The 18,929-nt window shown below is 40.4% G+C and overlaps 1 long non-coding RNA gene across 1 annotated transcript; it reads left to right on the top strand.

Annotated features, from left to right (window-relative positions):
* The first annotated feature begins 6,193 nt into the window (after positions 1–6,193).
* Positions 6,194–18,929, top strand: LOC117251315 (uncharacterized). Its single transcript, XR_004501219.2, has 2 exons — positions 6,194–7,067; positions 18,191–18,929. It is a non-coding gene; the product is annotated as an uncharacterized LOC117251315 (long non-coding RNA).

Below are 18,929 nucleotides of genomic sequence, written 5' to 3'. Positions count from 1 at the left end.
AAACGTGATGTATAAATGAATGAATCTGACAATAATTATTATCTTAATAGCTGAGAATTGCATGCACTGTAAAAGGGTGTGTTTAGAGGTGGCACTTTAGGCTGCTGACACGTTAATGAAAGCCCAGTTTAATATGCAATATGCAAAACTGTATACATTATATGTAATCTGGGGTCCCTGTCCCTCCTATTTGTCAGCTAAGGGGTCCTTAGCCTAAAAAACATTGATGTTTTTGCTGATTCTTAACAAAAACATTTCATTGGTAGTGTCAAACAAAATAATTTTTCTTAATTCTGCTCAGCTTGCTTTCTGTTTCTGCCACTAAACATTTATTTACTGTCCCTGTTACCAATGCAGCTAGCGGAGTTTTCCCTTTAATTGTCCCCTGCTTGTGATGTTATTTTCGACTGCTCTATGAATTATACACACTCAGTTTGATTGTTATGTGTGAGAATGTCTATAAGATTGTTTAGAGGCAAAAAAAAAAGTTCATTTGTGCTGTAATAGCTGAATTTCCTGGCCGAGCATGTGACAGTGTTTAAAAGCAGGACCCTGACTATAAAAGTTTTTATTTTCAGATGAACAATTTATGCGCCACGGGATTAGACAAAGGCAAAGTTTGTTAAAATGCAAGATGTGATATTTTATCAGGATTTCTGAGGGTATATTTACATGTCAAAAAGTTGCGTGTGCCCGTCTTCACAGCGCCCAGGGGCCAACATGACCACCTCGCAGCCTTTGTGCTAAAAAGAGGTCAGAGGTCTCTGTTGTGTTTTCAGGGTGACCTGCTAGTGACTATTAGCCATTGATAAATGTGATGTCCCACAAGTGTGCGGGCCGGACCCCTCCAAAGGGGGAGGTGTCATAACACGCCCCACACTAACCTCCCCAGCCGGCCCCACCTCGACTAGCGCATACACACACACGCAAACACACACACTCGGCCCTGCTGACAGGAGCACAAGGGGGCAGCTGCTACAGATGTCTCATAGAGAGAGGGGGAGGGGAACCGAGGAGACATCAATGGAGAGTCTCTCTCTAGTATGGAGTTCTCAGTGGGGCTCATTGTGTTCTCTAAGGACCAAGACGAGGGAATAGGCCACATTAATATAGTAGGCCTATAGTCTCTAATACTTTATTTCAGGGTGCTGCTCATTTTGACTACTGGGCTGGTTTTATGAGGGGATTATCTTCAGGCATATGTTGCAAAATATCCCCAAATATTACACAGGTTGATATTTACTATGATGAAGTGAAGAAAAAGGGGATTTTTTTTCTCCACATGAGGAAATAATTTAGTCTCTGATATTTGATTCAAAGGGTGAATGGAGCTAACTATATTTAAAATTATCTTAAATGCGCCTCCGCAGTGAAAAAAGTAGGAATGATTTTCACACTCTGCTCATTTGTAATGCCTAATTTAATTCAGGGATAGGCAGCAATGTGCCACGGAGAGCTGCGCGTACTCTCATGTCAGCCAACACCTAATGCTCCCATGACAGAAGGTGATTTCGCTGTATAGCACAACACGAGTCACCTGCCTTGCAAACTCCTAGTCTTCAGTGGGTGCTTATCCCTGGTTAGGTGTCACCTCTGACCTCGATCAACCTGTCTTCGAGGTGTTGCCCTGTCTTTGGTTGATCACTTCTGTAAACTCTGAGGATTTGCTTTTAAGCTGTGTTTCCCTGTCATTTGATGTGATGCAGTCCCACGTCTGGTAGTGGTGTGAAAGGCCATCTTTTGAGTCACATGAGGGAGGAAAGAAGGAGAGAAAAAAAAAAATCTGTAAAACTCCTCCTTGAATGAGAAGCAGCTGAGTGTAACAGCCAACCATGCACGCAAGTCATCTAACATGAAATCAAATTACATTGAACTAAAACTGCCCCAGCGTGGCAACTTTGCAGCCGGAGTTTAGCCTGCTGTGGCCAAACACCACGATACATGACACTGTGGCTCTTGTTCAGCTCGTCTACCAGGAGACAAGGGAGAGCCCCACTCTGTCTCGACCCTCCTAATGAAGAGATGCATTATGATGTGATTTCATTTGGGCCTGCAGAAAAGCTGCTGTGGATAACAGAGCAGTCTGAGTAGCATGGTTCATTTGTGTAGTGACATGTGACTTGTGTTTTCGTGAGTCATAAGGATCTCCTGCCTAATGGAAGGCAGTGTGTGCTCATGTGACGGTGACACAATGCAGGATGGACTAGTATTCACCAGAGCTCAGCTTGGCTACTGTTTGGCACCGCTAATAGGGACCCATGAGCGCCTTTTTATCTTGTTAATTTCTCTCGTAGTGAAACAAAACAAACCACAATTTCTGTTCCTGTCACTGAAGGCCTTTTTGGCTGTAGCTGCTTCGTAATCTCTTCAAAAGTCCGACCAAAAAAAAGTGGTTTTCAACAACTTGCAAAGCTGTTTACATTTGTGTGTTTGTAGATATGAATGCATGCATGTGTGCGCACGAGTACTGCATCATGATCTCCCCTATGGTCACGGTGGTGTTTTTGCTGGCTCATCCCTGCCTCTCCACATGCCTGTTTAACAACACAGAGCTCCTCCTTACTGGCTTCCTGTCCAAACCAGTTTATCTGTAAACAAGTGTGTTTTTTTTCTCTCCGCCCCATTGTCCACGCTACACCAGAATGCATACACAATGGGCGCCCTCTCTCTCCCAGTCTGCTTTTGTACTCCAAAGTAAAAAACATTATGTTTTTTTACTGCACGGCAATGCAAAGAAATGATCTGCTCCTTGATGACTGGAGAAATATAAAGTTTTAAAACACCATTACCCGCTAAAGTTGTGTGCCTCTATTCACTTAAGCACACCATAAAACTAATATCAGGTTGCAGCTAATTCTTTTTCCAGTGCACCCTGGTGGAGCCAACGACTGACATAGCAGGTGAATGTTATGTATTGTTATTATGTGTGCATTGGGATGAAATGGCTGTCTCTGTTTATCTTGCCCGAGGTACACTATGCTACACTAGATATGATAACAGCAGGGTTATTGTGGCAGAGCCCAACCCGTCCCTGCTTCGGCCATCGCATGCACGCTACAGTGTGGCTGCGTGTACTCGTGTGGTGTTGCCAGGCTAATCTTGAATTGAGAAGAAGTGGTTATGCCATGTAATGTACTTTTAAAAAAGTTTTTCAGAAATGGGGCAACTGAAGAGGAAACTTCAAATTAGAGGGCAATATGATGTCACAGCAATTTAAGATAAGCAAGCAATGTCCTCGTTTGAACTGTGGGAAATAAACTAAGACGGTCTTAAAAACCCAACCCCACATTATGATTGAGAGGAGCACGGCAGACGGACGTAACTGCTGGCCCTTTATCCTTTACCTCAGAGTTAAGGCTTTTATTTATTTACATATTTTTGTTCATCTTTCATAAACTGGTTTGCATCTCTTTGGCCTCAGGAGGAACATCACTGATTCCTTTACTCATTGTTTGTTTGACCTCATACCAGATGTCCTACTCCTGTCATTTATAGCTGCAATGTTTATTTGGCTATCACTTGATTGTTTTTGATCAGCCTGTCACTCCAGAACAAGCTATATTGTTCTAACTGTAGATAAGCACCCATTATATAAATAAGGAACACATTTTGAATAGACATTCATGACACTCATATGAAGGATGGTAAGAAAAGTATTGCAATATTTTCACCACACGTAGGATGATACATGCACCTACTGTGAAAACCTCTGGTTGGATATGTGAAATGCCAAGGCAGTTATTAGAATATGTTTTTATAATATGATATAATAAAAAAAAATGCAATGCTAAGACAGGCAACTTTGCATTTTTATTTTTATTATTACCAGTTCTAGTTTTACTGTGCTGCAGTTCTGCTTGTGGTTTGTCCAAGTGGTGTTGTTGTACCACAGCAGAACACGGCTCACGAGCGTATTCAGCTAGCGTTAACTGTAAAACTTCAATTAATAACTTGGGCTGCTATTTGTTTAAATCACTGATATTGACAGGCTTATATTTGGGACAGGCCTTTACTTCCTTTTACACAAAACTTTTGCTCAGCAAAGATTGGAAATGCAATCAAAATGTTTATTTAAACCTGTATGAATATTACTTGTTTGAAAATTTGGTTTCAGATAATAAATCAATTGTGAATCATTCTTTTGATCTAGCTCCGAAAGACAGCGCATTGGAGAGGATTACATCACCCTGTTAAAACAATACTCACAACTTGGATTCATTTTTATGAAAAAAACTCTTTTGATTCTTTAGATCTGAGGACCGATATGGACTAAAGGAGTATAGATAACTAACAGGGTAATCAAGCAACGGACACATAATTTGAGGTAGCCAACAATCCGGTTTTATACATCCAAAGAACTTCTATAAAAAAAAATGAACTGCTTGGCAACTAGCATTAAGCTTTTAATTCAGACAGGCTTTTATTTGTCAAAATGTGTAGCCACACCAGGCTAGTAAAAGGGACTGGGCGTTAAATTGGGACTAGGCTTTTAAATTAAGGTTTACGGGATATTTGTCAGATATCGTTTACGTTGTGTTGCATGTATAATTTATGCAGTCAGCCGTAGCTCTCATTTACTGCATATTCGTATAGTATACTGTATGGATTATGATTTAAAAAAAAAAGATATAGAGTTGAAGAAATGTATTCAAATTGATTTTTTTTCTGGGGGGGGGGGGGGGGGGGGGCTGGGCAGATTTGCCCCACCCCGTGTTAACTCCTTGGCTACGGCCCTGTGATAAGCTGTAACACTAAATAGTGTGTTTATATGCCCACTGTTTGAACTGTGTTTTTATGACTCTGACAACAAACATGTAAAAGACCTCAATTCACATTTTTGTCTAGGATGTCTCTACAAAAAGTGAAGTAAAATGCAATAGCTGACAGCCGACATACTAATGTGGGTCATCTGAGTGAGGATCATTGCTCTTAGTCACTGCTGTTTTGTTGTGGATCACTATGGAGTGAGCTCTTGACATGGATGGATTACTGAGCGGGCCAACTGGGTGTAGGCCTAGGGGTCCAAAGTGTCAGGAGGCCCCCTGGCCTTCACTTGCAGAATGTCAGGTGTCAAATTAACACATACTGACAAGGTAAAGACTTGAAATGACCACAAAGAGACACAAAAAGATGTATACCCACTACAAAGAGATGCAAAACTACCACAAAATCTGTGTGTCTCTGATCTATAGAGTGAGTCCAGGGATGATGTTTTTCTGTAGGGTGACACATCGCCCTGGTTCCCTCGTCAAAACGCCAATGGGATGTTTCCATTGGATTTTGGCTCATTGCTGAAAAGAAACAAACATTTATGATATTTACACATTTTAGTCACATAAAAGCTTCAAAATAAATGAGTGGGCTATTTATTGACACAGTTTATGTCGTAGAACAAAACGTGAAAGTCTCTAAACCACAGACCTTATTTCAGGTGTCCAAAAAACCCATTGACTTAAAGACGGAGGAACCAGGAGTGCTGAAATGCTAACTCATTTCTGGGTTTAGGACTCATCCCTGGGTAGCTATGTAGGAGAGGTGGTGGGGCCCTTTGTATATCTGTGCCCAGGTGCCCACTGTCTCATTATCCGCCCATGGCTTTTGAATTTGCTCAGTTCAGTTATATAAAACCAGGTTGTTGTCTACCTCAAATTATGTGTCCATTCCTCAATTACCCTGTAAGTTATTCATATTACTCTAGTCTGTAAGGGTCCTCAGATCAAAAGAATCAAAAGGGTTTTTCATAAAAATTAATCCAAGTTGTGAGTGTTGTTTTAACAGGATAAAGTGGTGCTGTGTCGGCATGCCGGGTGCCGTAATCCTCTCTGATGGTGATGTCATAATTGATATATTATCTGACACGTAATTTTTAAACAAGTTATATTCACACTGGTTCAAATAAACAATTTGATTGTATTACCCATCTTTGCAGAGCAACAGTTTTGTGTGATAGGAATTAAAGGCCTGTCCCAAATATAAGCCTGTCGATGGACAAACCTGGACAAACCACAAGCAGAAGTGCAGCACCATAAAACTAGAACTGGTAAAAAAAACCCCAATAATAATAATAATAACAATAACAATAAAGCATGGTTGCCTGTCTTAGCTTAGTATTTTTTTTTTTTTGTTTGTTTTTTATAAATAGCATTTATGAGTAGGTGCATATTTTGTCTTATGGGCATCTAAGACTGGTGCATAATATGTTGCAATACTTTTGGTACCATCCTTCATATGAGCATCATGAATGTATGTTCAAAATGTGTTCCTTATTCATAGATTGGCTTCTTGTCTGCAGTTAGAACAGTAGAGCTTGTTCTGGAGTGACAGGCCAACAGATAGCCAAATAAAGCACAATAAAAGCAGCCATAAATGACAGCAGTATGACATTTGGTGTGAGGCTGGGGATGCCTGTCTTGAATATAGGCCTGTTGATTTCAGTGATTTAAGCACATAATAGTCCAGGCTACTAATTTCAGTTTTACAGTATACTATTTATTTATGTCAGGCTTTGAATATAGTGCATCTATGGTGCTTAATAATAATGCACTTTTGGTCTCTGTCTGTGTATCCCTATGGAGTTCTTGTGGTACATTTTGTGACTTATAAAAGCTGCATTGTGTAATTAGTAGGGCACAGCAGTTACTATGGATCGTGGCAGTCATTTCGTGTCAAATATTCTGGTTTGAACAAGTTTGAACGTACAGGTTTTTAGCTGTAGGAGGCTGCTGTTGGAGCCGCCGAGGCACCGAAAGGGTTAATTTGACTCTCTCTGTTGAACGCTGCGTGGGCTGCTAGATCATTCGAGAGTGCATTTTCACAGACCAATCAGCGGCGCGGAGTCCAGTCCGCGTTCAGCCAATGGGGAGCGTCGGAGGCTCTATCGAATTTGAATGAGGAGTGTATCTTTCGGCGCCATTTTCGAGTGAGCAGCGATTGCCTCAGCAGCTGCGGAGAGAGGATGCTGCGAATGTAGAGAGCTGTCGCTGAGACGGGGGAGAAACCAAGCGCTCAAAATTAAACTGCGCTTTTTAAGAGGAGGGGGAGGACGCGTATTTTCAATGGAAACACAGGTAAATGACGCCACAAAGTATTTTAAATTGATTTTAATCGGACGGTGTGCGCGGACTGGAGGAGAGGAGTACGTGGAGAAGAGGAGAGACCGACCGTGGTGGGGGAGACGTTAGCCATTTGGCCAGCTTTGCCAGCTTGTACTACTCGTAGCAGCTAGCCTGTTAGCTTAGCCTGCTAGCTCACACAGAGGGAATTCTGACTTTGCTGCGCTGTAACGGTAGAAAAAAATATGCGCTCTCACAGCGGTCCGTTTTATCCAGGAGGTGGGAGGGATATATATATTTTTAAAAAGCGAATACGCTGATTATTATTTCCACTTAACTTGTAGGGATATGAATCAAAGTTGAAGTATAATGGAGTATTTTTTTTTCGCATTGGAGCCTAGTTTTTTGAGCGGGAGGTGCAAAAGCAGCCAGGCTCGAGCAGAGAGGAGCACAGACGGCAGTGTCAACAAACGCACACGGCACCTACACTGGGTTGGGAGGGAAAAAAATCAAACCCGGGACAGACTGTCTTTTTGTGGTAACTTAATTTTACCAAGCTTGTTAACTGAGGCACTTTATACACCCGAGCTGGTGAATTGCATATGTGTTGATGTACGCGTTTTTATGGGGGGTTGTTAGACAGAAAACACCTGGTAAGTTTATTATATCGCTGTATGACCTTACAGTCATGACGGAGTTTGTTTTATTTTCCTATCTGTGGTGCTTAACGTTATCTCTTGTGTTAACGTAACTCCCATGACCAGGAACGCAACCAAATAATTGCTCTGCAGCGTTGGGTGTTTTCTGTGTATTTGTGTGTGTTTAATAGATTTGAATATCGTGCCTTAATGCCGCTTGATCAGTGTGGCTCCCAGCCAAGTGACAACAATCACAGGTCGCTACTTCTGATGATTCAACTTTAATAGCTGTGTTAAACGTCAGACGGATGGCTGTCATAACCACTAACGATGCTGTAAAGTTGAATTAACGCTAGTTATTGGGAATAAAAATCGTATTGTTAGTTGCGGGGCTGCTCGTGGCTCGCTGTAATGTTAAGGGGGGGTGGGGGGTGGGTTCTGGCTCATCGTAGTTTGATGCAGGAGGGATCCCAGTCATTGCCTTTCGTCTCCTTTTGCCTTTTTTGCCCTTACCAGCCTCGCTCCACTTTCTGTGTGCCCTGGACTCTGATTAAATTCAAGTACATTGAAGGAGGAAAAAACTACGTGGTCAGATCGGTGCAGTAAAGAGTCACAAAACGGAGCGGAGCATTAGTTACTAAAGAGTTTGCATGTTTGACATTTTACCCTGCCTTTTGCTTCCCATAATGAACATGACTACTCGACTAATAAAGCAGAAGAGAGGAAAAGAGAGGCTCCACATAATTGTGCGTCTAAACCCGCCCCTTCTACTTCCTTCTAAGTAGAGATCGGTTTAATGTGTTACATAATGCGAGGCCTTCCTATCTTTTACAGTGTTGCTTTTATTTGAACAAATACGTGTCTACATTGACAAGTATCATGTTTGCATTTCTGGAAAATACTGATTGAATTTAACTGCGTTGAGAACATGAGACAGTGTGTAAGCACCTCTGTCTGTTTTCCCCTGCAATGCCTTTTTTCCCCCCATGGCCCGTCACAAATGACAGTGTGCTTACTAATAGCATTTTTCCAGGATATATATATATTTTTTTATTTTGCCATACATACTCTGCAGCAGTAAGGTTAAGAGTTGTGTCTCCACTTCAATTAGATATGCATGACCTGAATGAAAATGTACCTAAATACCATTATGTACAGCTTTCTCCACTGAAATTGCAGATTGCACCCTGAGTATGATATTTTTTTGTAGAAGTGGGACAGCATTTTCACGATAAAACCGCCCACCTCATATAAAAACATTTTGTTTATTTATTTTTGTGGCATTTATTTGGAGGGAAATTAGCTAAGTGATTTGAGGGAAAGACCTTTCACAGCCACATAGCAGAGCAAAGGGGTGGTGGAGGAGGAAATAACTGTACTATAAGTTTTGATGTGTGTGACTGACAGGGAAACTTTGTGGGTGTATGGAGCGCAATGAATAGTGTGATAACTTAAAAAATGTGACAGCCGTGTAATTATCTGCTTTAGAAAAAAACAGAAATTGGTTGATATTTAATGTACACTACATGGTGTATTTAAAACTGATGGGTGTCCACTTATCTCCATACATGTGGCTGTGTTAACTACAGTATGAAGTACACACATAATGTTAAAAAAATCTACTACTGTTTATTGATTCATAGATTTCTTGTTAATTGTTGATAAATTGATCTAGTGTTTAAAAAAAAATCAGGTCACCACATCTAACTTGGGATGTGTTTCGTAGTGGTATGTTTCATATCCCCAGAAAGAATTTATGTAAAAGTAGTGCATGGAAAATGTAATTATTCAAAGCTTTATATGTAAATGTTTTTATAGGATATATTCACAATACTCTGTGTGTCTGTGTGTGTATATACACACTCAAAAATAATGAGAGACTAAGTACACCTGCCTGCTTATTTCATGCTAAAAGTTGATACTGTCTGCCCACCGGTCTGTGATCATCAGCCAAATAGCTGGTAGCAGTTTTAAAGACAGGAAGTGTAATTGCTCTTATTCTGTAAATGTATAAAAATATCACTAAACACTCGGCCAGTTAAGTGTAGATATTAAAAAATCCCTTTGAAAATTTTATGATTCACACTGTGGATCTATTTTTTTAAAATGGAAAAAGGCAAAAATACACACCATAGACAGTACCTCAAATTTCAGTTGAAGCAGCATTAATGATTATTAAAATCCACTTTCATCCAGTTTAGTTGATGGCAGCAATCTTTTGTAATCAGTTTTACAATATCAGCTGCAGTGTGTGTGCTTATTGCTGATATTTCTGTTTCTTAAAAGGTACAGATTTGAATTTGTTAGATATGATCTCCAGAGGCGACGAGGTAGCACTTTGTCAAAGTGAAATTTTACGATCAAGAATCTTAGTAATATATAAACTTGTGCACAGTGGCTGTGTAGTTTTACAGTGTGTATCAGTTGTGCTCATTCAGGTGGAATAGGTGTAATATTGTGATCATATTCTGACGAGGGACTACATTGTTGTTGATACTGGCCCTGTATGTATTTGTTAATATAGTACTGGTGTATTTTAAGTTTTTATTCCCGTGGTACCTACACTTAATTAATGCTACAGGTCTGTGTCTCCCCTGCGTTCTCTGGCATTTGCCTCTTAACTCTTTTTGTGGAGCACCGTTGTGCTGTTTCAGGCTGTTAGCATGACATTCTGTGACTCATCATTCTGTCTTCTCAGACCCCTCCGGCAAAATGGGTTCCCACCCCCATTTCCTGGTGAAACTGTGCCTCTCTTCTTGTACTTGCTCACATGTGTTGTGGTAGGCTGCAGAGAACCCCCCCCTTCTCTTCCTTCTTTCTGCAACACTCAGCACAAACTTGATAGTATTCAAATTTTCAGTGATGGGAACAGGTTTTCACGGGTCATGTTGGTTGTTTTCCAGAAGTTGGCGTTGGTTTCACTTCTATGCTTCAGCAGCATTAAATAAAAGCTGTCAGATTATGTGCACCAGCCAGGTCTCTCACAGACATGATTCAAGTTCAGAGATAGTTTGAAAGTGATCAGTGAAGGTGAGACTAAAGTTTAGATGTGATCTTTTGTGAAAATGAGTATCAATGTACTTTGCATGGTACAAGTTAAGGCTGACAAAACCAGTGGCAGCAGCTCAGCATGTGAGGGTGCCAGGTCCTTGCATGCTTCTTACAAGCATATGTTTTGCATTGGCTTTGATTTTTTTGCATACAGTAGGTTCTACATCACTGTAGTACACAGGGCTTTACACCTGTTTCAATTAAATGGTGAAGATGTTAGAAAACTGCTAGTTTTGGTGGCATTAGCATTTTAAAATAATTACCGGTTATGTGTCTAACTGCTGTTATGGGTTGTGTGTAATCTAGTGAGTGGAAAACGTTGGTGGAATTTTGTGGCCTGCTGAAATAAGATAATCTGTCGTGAACAGTGATGTGTTTAGGTGGTCAATTAGCAGCTTTAAAAATGTTTGTAAATTTTCAAAAAGGTCAAGCACTCTTCTGTAAAAGTCAGGCCTTTTGATACTCTGCAGCTGCACTCAGAAAGTTGCAGATTCCCTTTTATTGTTGTTTTTGTGTAGTGACAGAAATACTTACGGACATGGACAGCATGTTTAGAAAGATTACGTCAGCTGTTAACAGTGCTGGTGAATTCTCTGCTTGATAATTAAATTTTAGGTAGTAATATGATAACCTGCAACAGCACTGGCAGTAAGATCTGACATAGCAAGAGTATGCCTCCTCTGACTACACACACATGGTGTTTTCATTACGGCTGCACCAGCCTTCTTCTTTTTTTTTTTACCTGAGGGTGCTCGATTAGCCCACATTATTAACTTGTGAGCAGTTTGATTGGGAAGATTTATAGTGATCCTAAATTATTGGTGTCTGGTTTGTGTGTTTTCATTTTAGTGGCTCTAACTTGGTGAGCAGGTATCACCTCACCCAGTGTCCCCAGTCAGGCAGTGTGCTGGAGTGCAGAGAGGCCAGATATTTTCACATATGTGACCAACAATTTTTAATTTGGCCAGTTTTTAAAGTTTGCTTCAAGAAAAACTTGTGGCATATTTGCCACAGTGATATTTGCATACATAATTTTAGATTTGCAGCTGTAACTCATGTTGATGTGCTGGTGTGTAATTGTCAGTGCCCATACAGTTATAAGTAGGTGGGTCAAGCCTGGCAAGGAACGTGGTGAGGTAATTAGAGAGATTATTAATGCCTGAATTTACATGTAATTAATTTTAATTTGAGCCCAAACATAAATAAGAGCCATTACACATTTATTTATTTAATTATTTATTTCAATTTAGTGTCAACATAAAATTCAGTCAGCAGTGTAACAACAAAACTTGACGTCCTTGGAAAGCCTCATTATTTTTAGTGGGCAGGATTTTGGTTGTGATGTGTTAAACACACACTTTTTACACTGTGAACCAGAGTAGTGTCAGTATCTGAATCCAGCCTTGCATTTGAGTGAGAATATGCACACACAAAAACAAGTTCAGTGTGTGTTTGTGTAATTGGTGTATGGGTGTGTCATTCAATTCTCACTTTAGCTTTGCTTCCTCTTTTTGCTCTTCTTGCTGATGTGTGCATGTACACACACACTCTTTAGGATTATAATGGCAGCCTTTCTGTTGGTTCTGTAAATGGGGATTTGCTGTATTTAAAAAGTTGTGGTAATAATGTTAAAGGTTGAGGTAGTCAACATCAAAAATGTGTTTTGGTGTTTGTCGCCATGCCTTTTTTTATTTTTTAGGATTCATGCTAGTGGTCAAGTGAAATTGAAGTCCTCAGGTTGTGCTTTTGAAATTACATCACAATGTACCGCTTTGTCTGCATCCTGTTTATTGCTGCTCTGTCTTCTGTGGCAGTGGGAGGAAGTTTAAGATAGTTCAAATTAAGTCGTAAATAACCAGAGAGGTCAGAAATTAATTTGTCGAGGAATGCGTAATACTGAGTGGAAATGCATTGTTTTTACAGCAGAGGCAGGTACAGCAATGTGTGTGTGTGTGTGTTTGTGTGTGTGTGTGTGTGTGTGTGTGTGTGTGTGTGTGTGTGTGTGTGTGGATTAAATATTTCACCAGACACATTGTGGACAAACTGGTGTGTTCGGATGACAGACGCTGCCGTTGGTCATGGTGGGAGCCTTAAAATGTGGGATAATTAACTATTAAACTTTTGAAGACTGTCCTGTTGTAAGACCAGCTCTTGCCAACTAATTCACAACGAATCATATTAAACATAGCTTCACAAGTTAGATGATTGTTGCGCTCTCGCCAAACCAGTTTTATACATTGTGTACATCATGTATTAATTTTGAAGAATTTCCAATTGGGTGTTTCGCATAATTTTATTCATTAGTATAGATACTGTGTACCTAAACAGCCCGTCTGTCACACTCACACCTGACAGTAAATGGAGGGGGTGGTGTATACCTGTGGAGTGCAAGAATGACTCAGAGGTCACTCTCACATATCTGCTAGTGTTGTCCTGTGAAACGGGTTTATTGTCTCGCCAGTGCCAGGTATGTGTTTTCACATGTTTCCAGAGTTTTCTGTAATTCATTTGATATTATACGACTGTAGCTCCCAGGGAATCCCAGTCCCTCTGCCTGTGCTATGCAGGACATGTTTTGCTGGCTGAGCAAATGTAACAGGTTTTTCTAGGATTAACACATACCATTACAGTACTGGGGGTTGTATGGGGCAAAGCAGTTCTGCATAGGTAGCATCCCTGGCCTACAATGAGCAGCACCTCTTGTGTGTCTTTGAGACTTGCACACCTTGCTCTCCAATTTTTTTTGTGTGTAAGATAATTTTTGTGTTGCCTTTATTAATAGGCTGGTTGCTTCGTCATAATGTATGAATTGGTTTTGTATTTGCTTGAACTACTGTAGAGATCCCCTGCTGTGTACATGCTGCCCCTGTATCTGGTGAAACATTTTATCCCACCTCATAAAGTTGTGGCACAGTGAACATAGTATATTTGCACTGTGTGTATTGTCTTGCCAAACACAGGACAACAATGATTTGGCTTGCCTAATACCTGGTGTTTATCTGGCTTAAATTTTTAAAGTGATGGATTTGTAATTGTGTGTATGTTGCCTGCATGCCAAAGTGAAACGAAGAGAAACAGTGGGTCTGCTCTTTCATTCATTGTCTTCTGGATTGATGGGCAAACACATGATGTAGGTAGAATAAATCAGTGATGTTTTTAAACTGTTGGTGCTTTCAAAACAGGCAGTTGTGTGTGCAGATATTTAACTTGGAGTAGTTTCCTTCCATGTCCCAGTGGCTAAATATAGAAAGCGTTACGAACACAATGAGAAACTCAAATTTGCATGGATCTTTTCATGTGGATAAATGTGTTTGCCATTCAGGGATTTTTTTTCCTTTTAATTTATTTTTGAAACAGCTCAGGATGTCAGTGTAGATCTCCCTTTAGTTTGTGTGCTTATACAGGCAGAAGATGGTGTCACACAGGCAAGAGGTCAGCCCAGACCACTTCTGGGGAGGTGATGGGTTGTCGTGTCCACGTCCATGTACCCGACGGGGTGTAGGAGGTTACTTGACCTTCAACCTCGGGGTCAGGTGACTCTTTGAGGCCATTGTGTGAGGAGCAAATGTCGCAGGAATGGGTTAAAAAGGCTGAGCAGGGGAAGGTGACATGTCTGGGCATGCTGCCTTAAAGGAGAGGTAGAAAAATGGGGAGAGGTTAGAGTCACTGATGTGAACGATTCCACCTGGACTTGTAAAGAAATGATCAGCTCAAAAGACAAATACTCATCTTACCTGGTTGGTTCCTTTGTGTATTTTTATTAAGGAATTTTGGAGCATGGATAAGGTAAAATAGCTGCTTCATAATTGCTACTTCAGTTCAGTTTACACAACACTGCCTCAGTCTCTGTAAATGAGCTTAAAAAAAGGCAACTACACATGACATGGAAGATAAGGAAATGACTGAGCAGAATTTCAGCATGTGAATCCAAGTTAGTGTACATTGTGTTTCCCATGTTTTCCTACTTTGTATTATGCAGATATGGAGGGAGGGGGGTATCAACAGGAAAATCCATCAGCTGCCTGCTTAGCTGTAGTCTGTAATTATCACGTGCAATTAGGGCCACAGCAAACAATTTTAGTATTGATTTATGTGTTGATCTTTAAGTTTATTTTTTTAATGTTAGGAGTGATGACACACACCCTTTTCAACCTGCATCCCTGTAGAGCCCATTCATGTCTTACGGTTTGTTTGTTTTTTTTTGTTTTTTTTTTGAACAGCTAAAACAGGTGATTCATTTACAAAGATATAAAACGTACAAAAGCTGCAAATCCTCGTGTTTGAGGAGCTGAAACCAGCAAATGTGTGGCATTTTTATGTGACAAGCTATGAATGGATATTTTAAAATGGCCGTTAAATTTTTTGTTATTGCTCAAGTGATTTTTTTTTAGGTGTTACTTCCCATAGTTGTCACTGTGTTCCCTTGCACAGAAGATAGGGACCCTATTAGCCCTGGACTAATACAGGGAGATTTTGTCGTGCCCCGCAGATCTGACAGTTACACACCCCTGATGTAAAGTTTTAAATTAACCACAGTGTAACTTGTGGTCTGTCAAATGTCTTGAGTATCATTAGTTGACTTCTCGTGCAATGCTTTAAACTCTGTAAAGTGTCTTACACCATTTGAAAAGCATTAGTTACCAAGTTAACAATTTTTTAAACTATAATTTATCATCCATAGGGTCACATTTTGCAAAAGCTGTGCGAAGTATTTGAGAGGCTAGAAATATTTGTAAAATTGGTGCTAAATGTAAACTAAATTTTAAGATATTTTTTGTGTTGAGACATAAATGTAGTCATGCTTTAAAAGAGCAAGGCGCTTGCACACCATTTTAAAGAACAGGAAAAATTTTAAAACACTGCACTGACTGGTCCTCGCTGTTTCCCCACCCTCCTGCCACTGTCAGGTGTGTCTGACTGGACGACATTGTTGCGCCTGTGTCTCTACCTTTGCACACCTAACAACAAATATCTGCTGCAGTCATTTATGTCCATCACAGAATACACGTGTCATGCTTTGAAACAGAAACATGAGTCAAATCCTATATTGTAAGTAAGCCTAGTAATACAGTACACAATGTGCCTTTTAGAATATCTAGGGGAAAGTCCGTGTTATTTTTATCACTGCTTGTGTATTGTATTAATAAACATTACAAAGTGAATTTTATCTGATGAAGATTTGGCCAGACGTACGAGTAGGTGACACAGAGACTTTTAGAAGATGAAGATAGGTAATGATGGCGCTTGAGGTGAAGTTAATGGAAAGTATAAGCAGCATAACAAGTCTAATGATTTTTGTGTGTATCTCAGCAATTGCACAGTTTGTGTAACTTTCTCTAAGGCACACCACAGGGTTTTTTATATTGACTTCTGACCTTTAAGTCTGCTGTTGCTTGACATGTGCAATCTATCACAGTGAACTATTTGTGGCCTTTTTTTTTTTTGGTCTGTTATGTTATTGTTGCATGGTGGTGTAATTAAGAGCAGGGACCATTTTTGAAAACGGCCTTTTTGTGTTTGTGGGACAAGTCACATTCCAAAAAGCAACTTTTTAAATGCAGCAAGATTCATGTATCCTGTCCTGGTGTTTACCTTAGGGGTAAAATTGTGTGACAGTATACCTGGTGAAAACGCAGCTTACCCTTAAATCGTATTTTTTTTTTTTTTTATGATCCCTGCTTGCTGCATCATTACCACGTGACAAAAATGTAACTTGGACAGAAGAATAAAAGCCACAAATTGTTAATTTTTGCCCTCTGAGCTATGTCATGTTCAGAGCTGCACTGAGATGTGTGTGTGTGAGTGAAAAAGAGAAAAGGCCAGCATGTCTTGTCATGGTCTTTTTAGAGGGGAAGTCTGTTAGAGATGTTATTAGGTTCAGGCTATCAGGTCCATTTCAGACCACGTTCATAATTGCAGGTCCATTGAGACCTCTAGTGGCAACACATCCGTTGGACCCAATCTCCTGCAAGATTGTTATCAGGACAAAGTTTGCTTTAGCGCCTCTGCATACTAACTAGGTTTTGTCGAAGGAGATTTTGTTTTAAGATTCAGATACGCTCTTGATGTTAAGCAGAACAGCTTCAAACGTCTTGTTAGAGAGGTTGAAATTCTTGTTCTAACTGGAAAAGCTGCTTTTTATGGTGCTTCATTGATTCCTCCTGTGTGCTTATTCTGCCTGGTCAGCTGTTCAACTGACGCTGGTATGGTTTCAGTGATTTGCTAAATGACACTTGGGCAGACAAACTATCTCTTGTCACTTGTGCAAACTTTGGATTTGCAGTTTTTCCATTTACATGACGCTCTTGCTTCATTAAAAGGGCTTTTTTGAAACACCAAGTGCTTGTTTCTCTGGTGAGCCTGGTTTCTAGGAAGTTAAGTTATATTTATATTTAAAAAAAAAAAAAAAAAAAGATTTGCCTCATATTTTTTGCAGGTTAAGTGCAGTGTTTTGTCTGCTGGGTGCACATTTAGCGGAGGACAATGGAGTAGTAATAGCTTTGTAACCTAAGAGTGCTCAACCACTGAATGAGACACTGCACTCTCCCTCTGACAAGAAACTATCTTTGTAGCTCCGACAAAAAATGCTCACTTTACACCGAGGTGTCTGGAGAGCCCAGCGCTAATGTATGTTGCCGGGCATGAAAATGTCATGGTATTTTGAGTGATACAGGGGTATTTATTGTGAGTCATGCAAAGCACAAACTGCTATTTCTCTCAGTTCTCAGTGCTTTGCTGACACATGTATTTTTATTTATTTTTTACCATATTACTGTTGCAAAATAGTTTGGAACATTAACTATGCTACTAAACGGTTTTAGTCAATGTCAAATTTGCAATTATAGTCTCATTTTTAAGGCTGCTACAACGCAATCAATCATTATGTTTGATTTTACTAAAGTTACTTGAGTACACTCCATGACAAGTATGTTGACACCCCTGTCCCCATAGGCTGCCTGGTCCCAGTGAAGGGGAATCCTAATGTTGCAGCACACAGTGATATTTTTGTTGCTTCCAGTGGTGTGGCAACACTTGGGGAAAGGCCCTTTGTGTTTCAACACGACAGCGCCCCTTTGCATTAGGCAAGTGCCATAAAGTTTGCCGGATTTTGTTGTGGATGAACTTGTGTGCACAGCAGAGAGCCTCGACCTCAACGCCATCCAACACCTTTTGGGTGAACTGAATCAGGATGATGTTGGATCTTGTGGACTGATGCCTCACTGTGTGGCTGAGGTTTCAAAATCTTATGGAAAGTTTTCCCAGAGGAGTGGAGGCTGTTACAACAGCATAGGAATTCCCCGTAGTTTTGAAATGAGATCTTCAACAACTGTATACAAGTGTTGCACTCCGTAGTCCACATATTTTTGGCTATATAGTGCCTCACACTGCATTGTGACAGGTTGTCTGCAGAGTTACATTAAACTTCATGTCTCTTTCTGTGTGTTTCAGGTGGTGAACGTCCTCGCCTGCTTTAGGAGCGGACAGAAGACTTAACTTTGCAAAAGATGCTGTCTGAACATCTTTTAGGTAGATAAATGATAGGCGCTAAGTTTGTAGCTGTCTGTAAGAATGTGATCCGGACTAGAAGCCTGGAGGATGGAGCTGATGACACAAGATGAAGGTGGAAATGGAGGAACCACGGCTGCAGTTCTGGTGATGCTGTAGCAGCACGGAATGGTTTGTGGGTTACACAGAGATGCAGGCCATACTGTGCTGCCGCAGTAGAGCCTGAATATACAACCTGGCTGTCACCTCGCTGCTCTGCAACCTGTTGACGTTGTTTACTGCCACTCTTGGATTTGGTCTCCACTGTCTGAAGTAATGCCACGTAGACAATTGTTGTCAGATGATAAAAAAGTTGGTTGGATCTGCCTCTCTCTCATTTGCCGGTCGCCTTACTGTAGCAGCACGTAAATATTGGAGTTAAGACTCTAGCTGAAGCCTCCAGTATTGATCGTGCTGCTGAAGCAAAGCTGACCACTCACAATCAGCACCACCAACCACTCAGTGTACTCACACCACCCCAGTGAGAGCTTGGGAGATTCTCACAGGTAGATTTTAAGTTAACCTCTAACACTACATTGTTTGAATAGGTCAAATGTGTATACACCTTTTTTTTTTGTTTGTTTTTGTTTTTACACGTCACTGTTCTGTCTGCACACTCTGAGAAATAAAATTTTAAATCGGC

This window comes from Epinephelus lanceolatus, chromosome 14 (assembly GCF_041903045.1).
Source record: "Epinephelus lanceolatus isolate andai-2023 chromosome 14, ASM4190304v1, whole genome shotgun sequence".
Lineage (NCBI taxonomy): Eukaryota > Metazoa > Chordata > Actinopteri > Perciformes > Serranidae > Epinephelus > Epinephelus lanceolatus.
The sequence above is the reverse complement of the archived record's forward strand: the minus strand, read 5'-3'. Positions and strand labels throughout refer to the sequence as shown.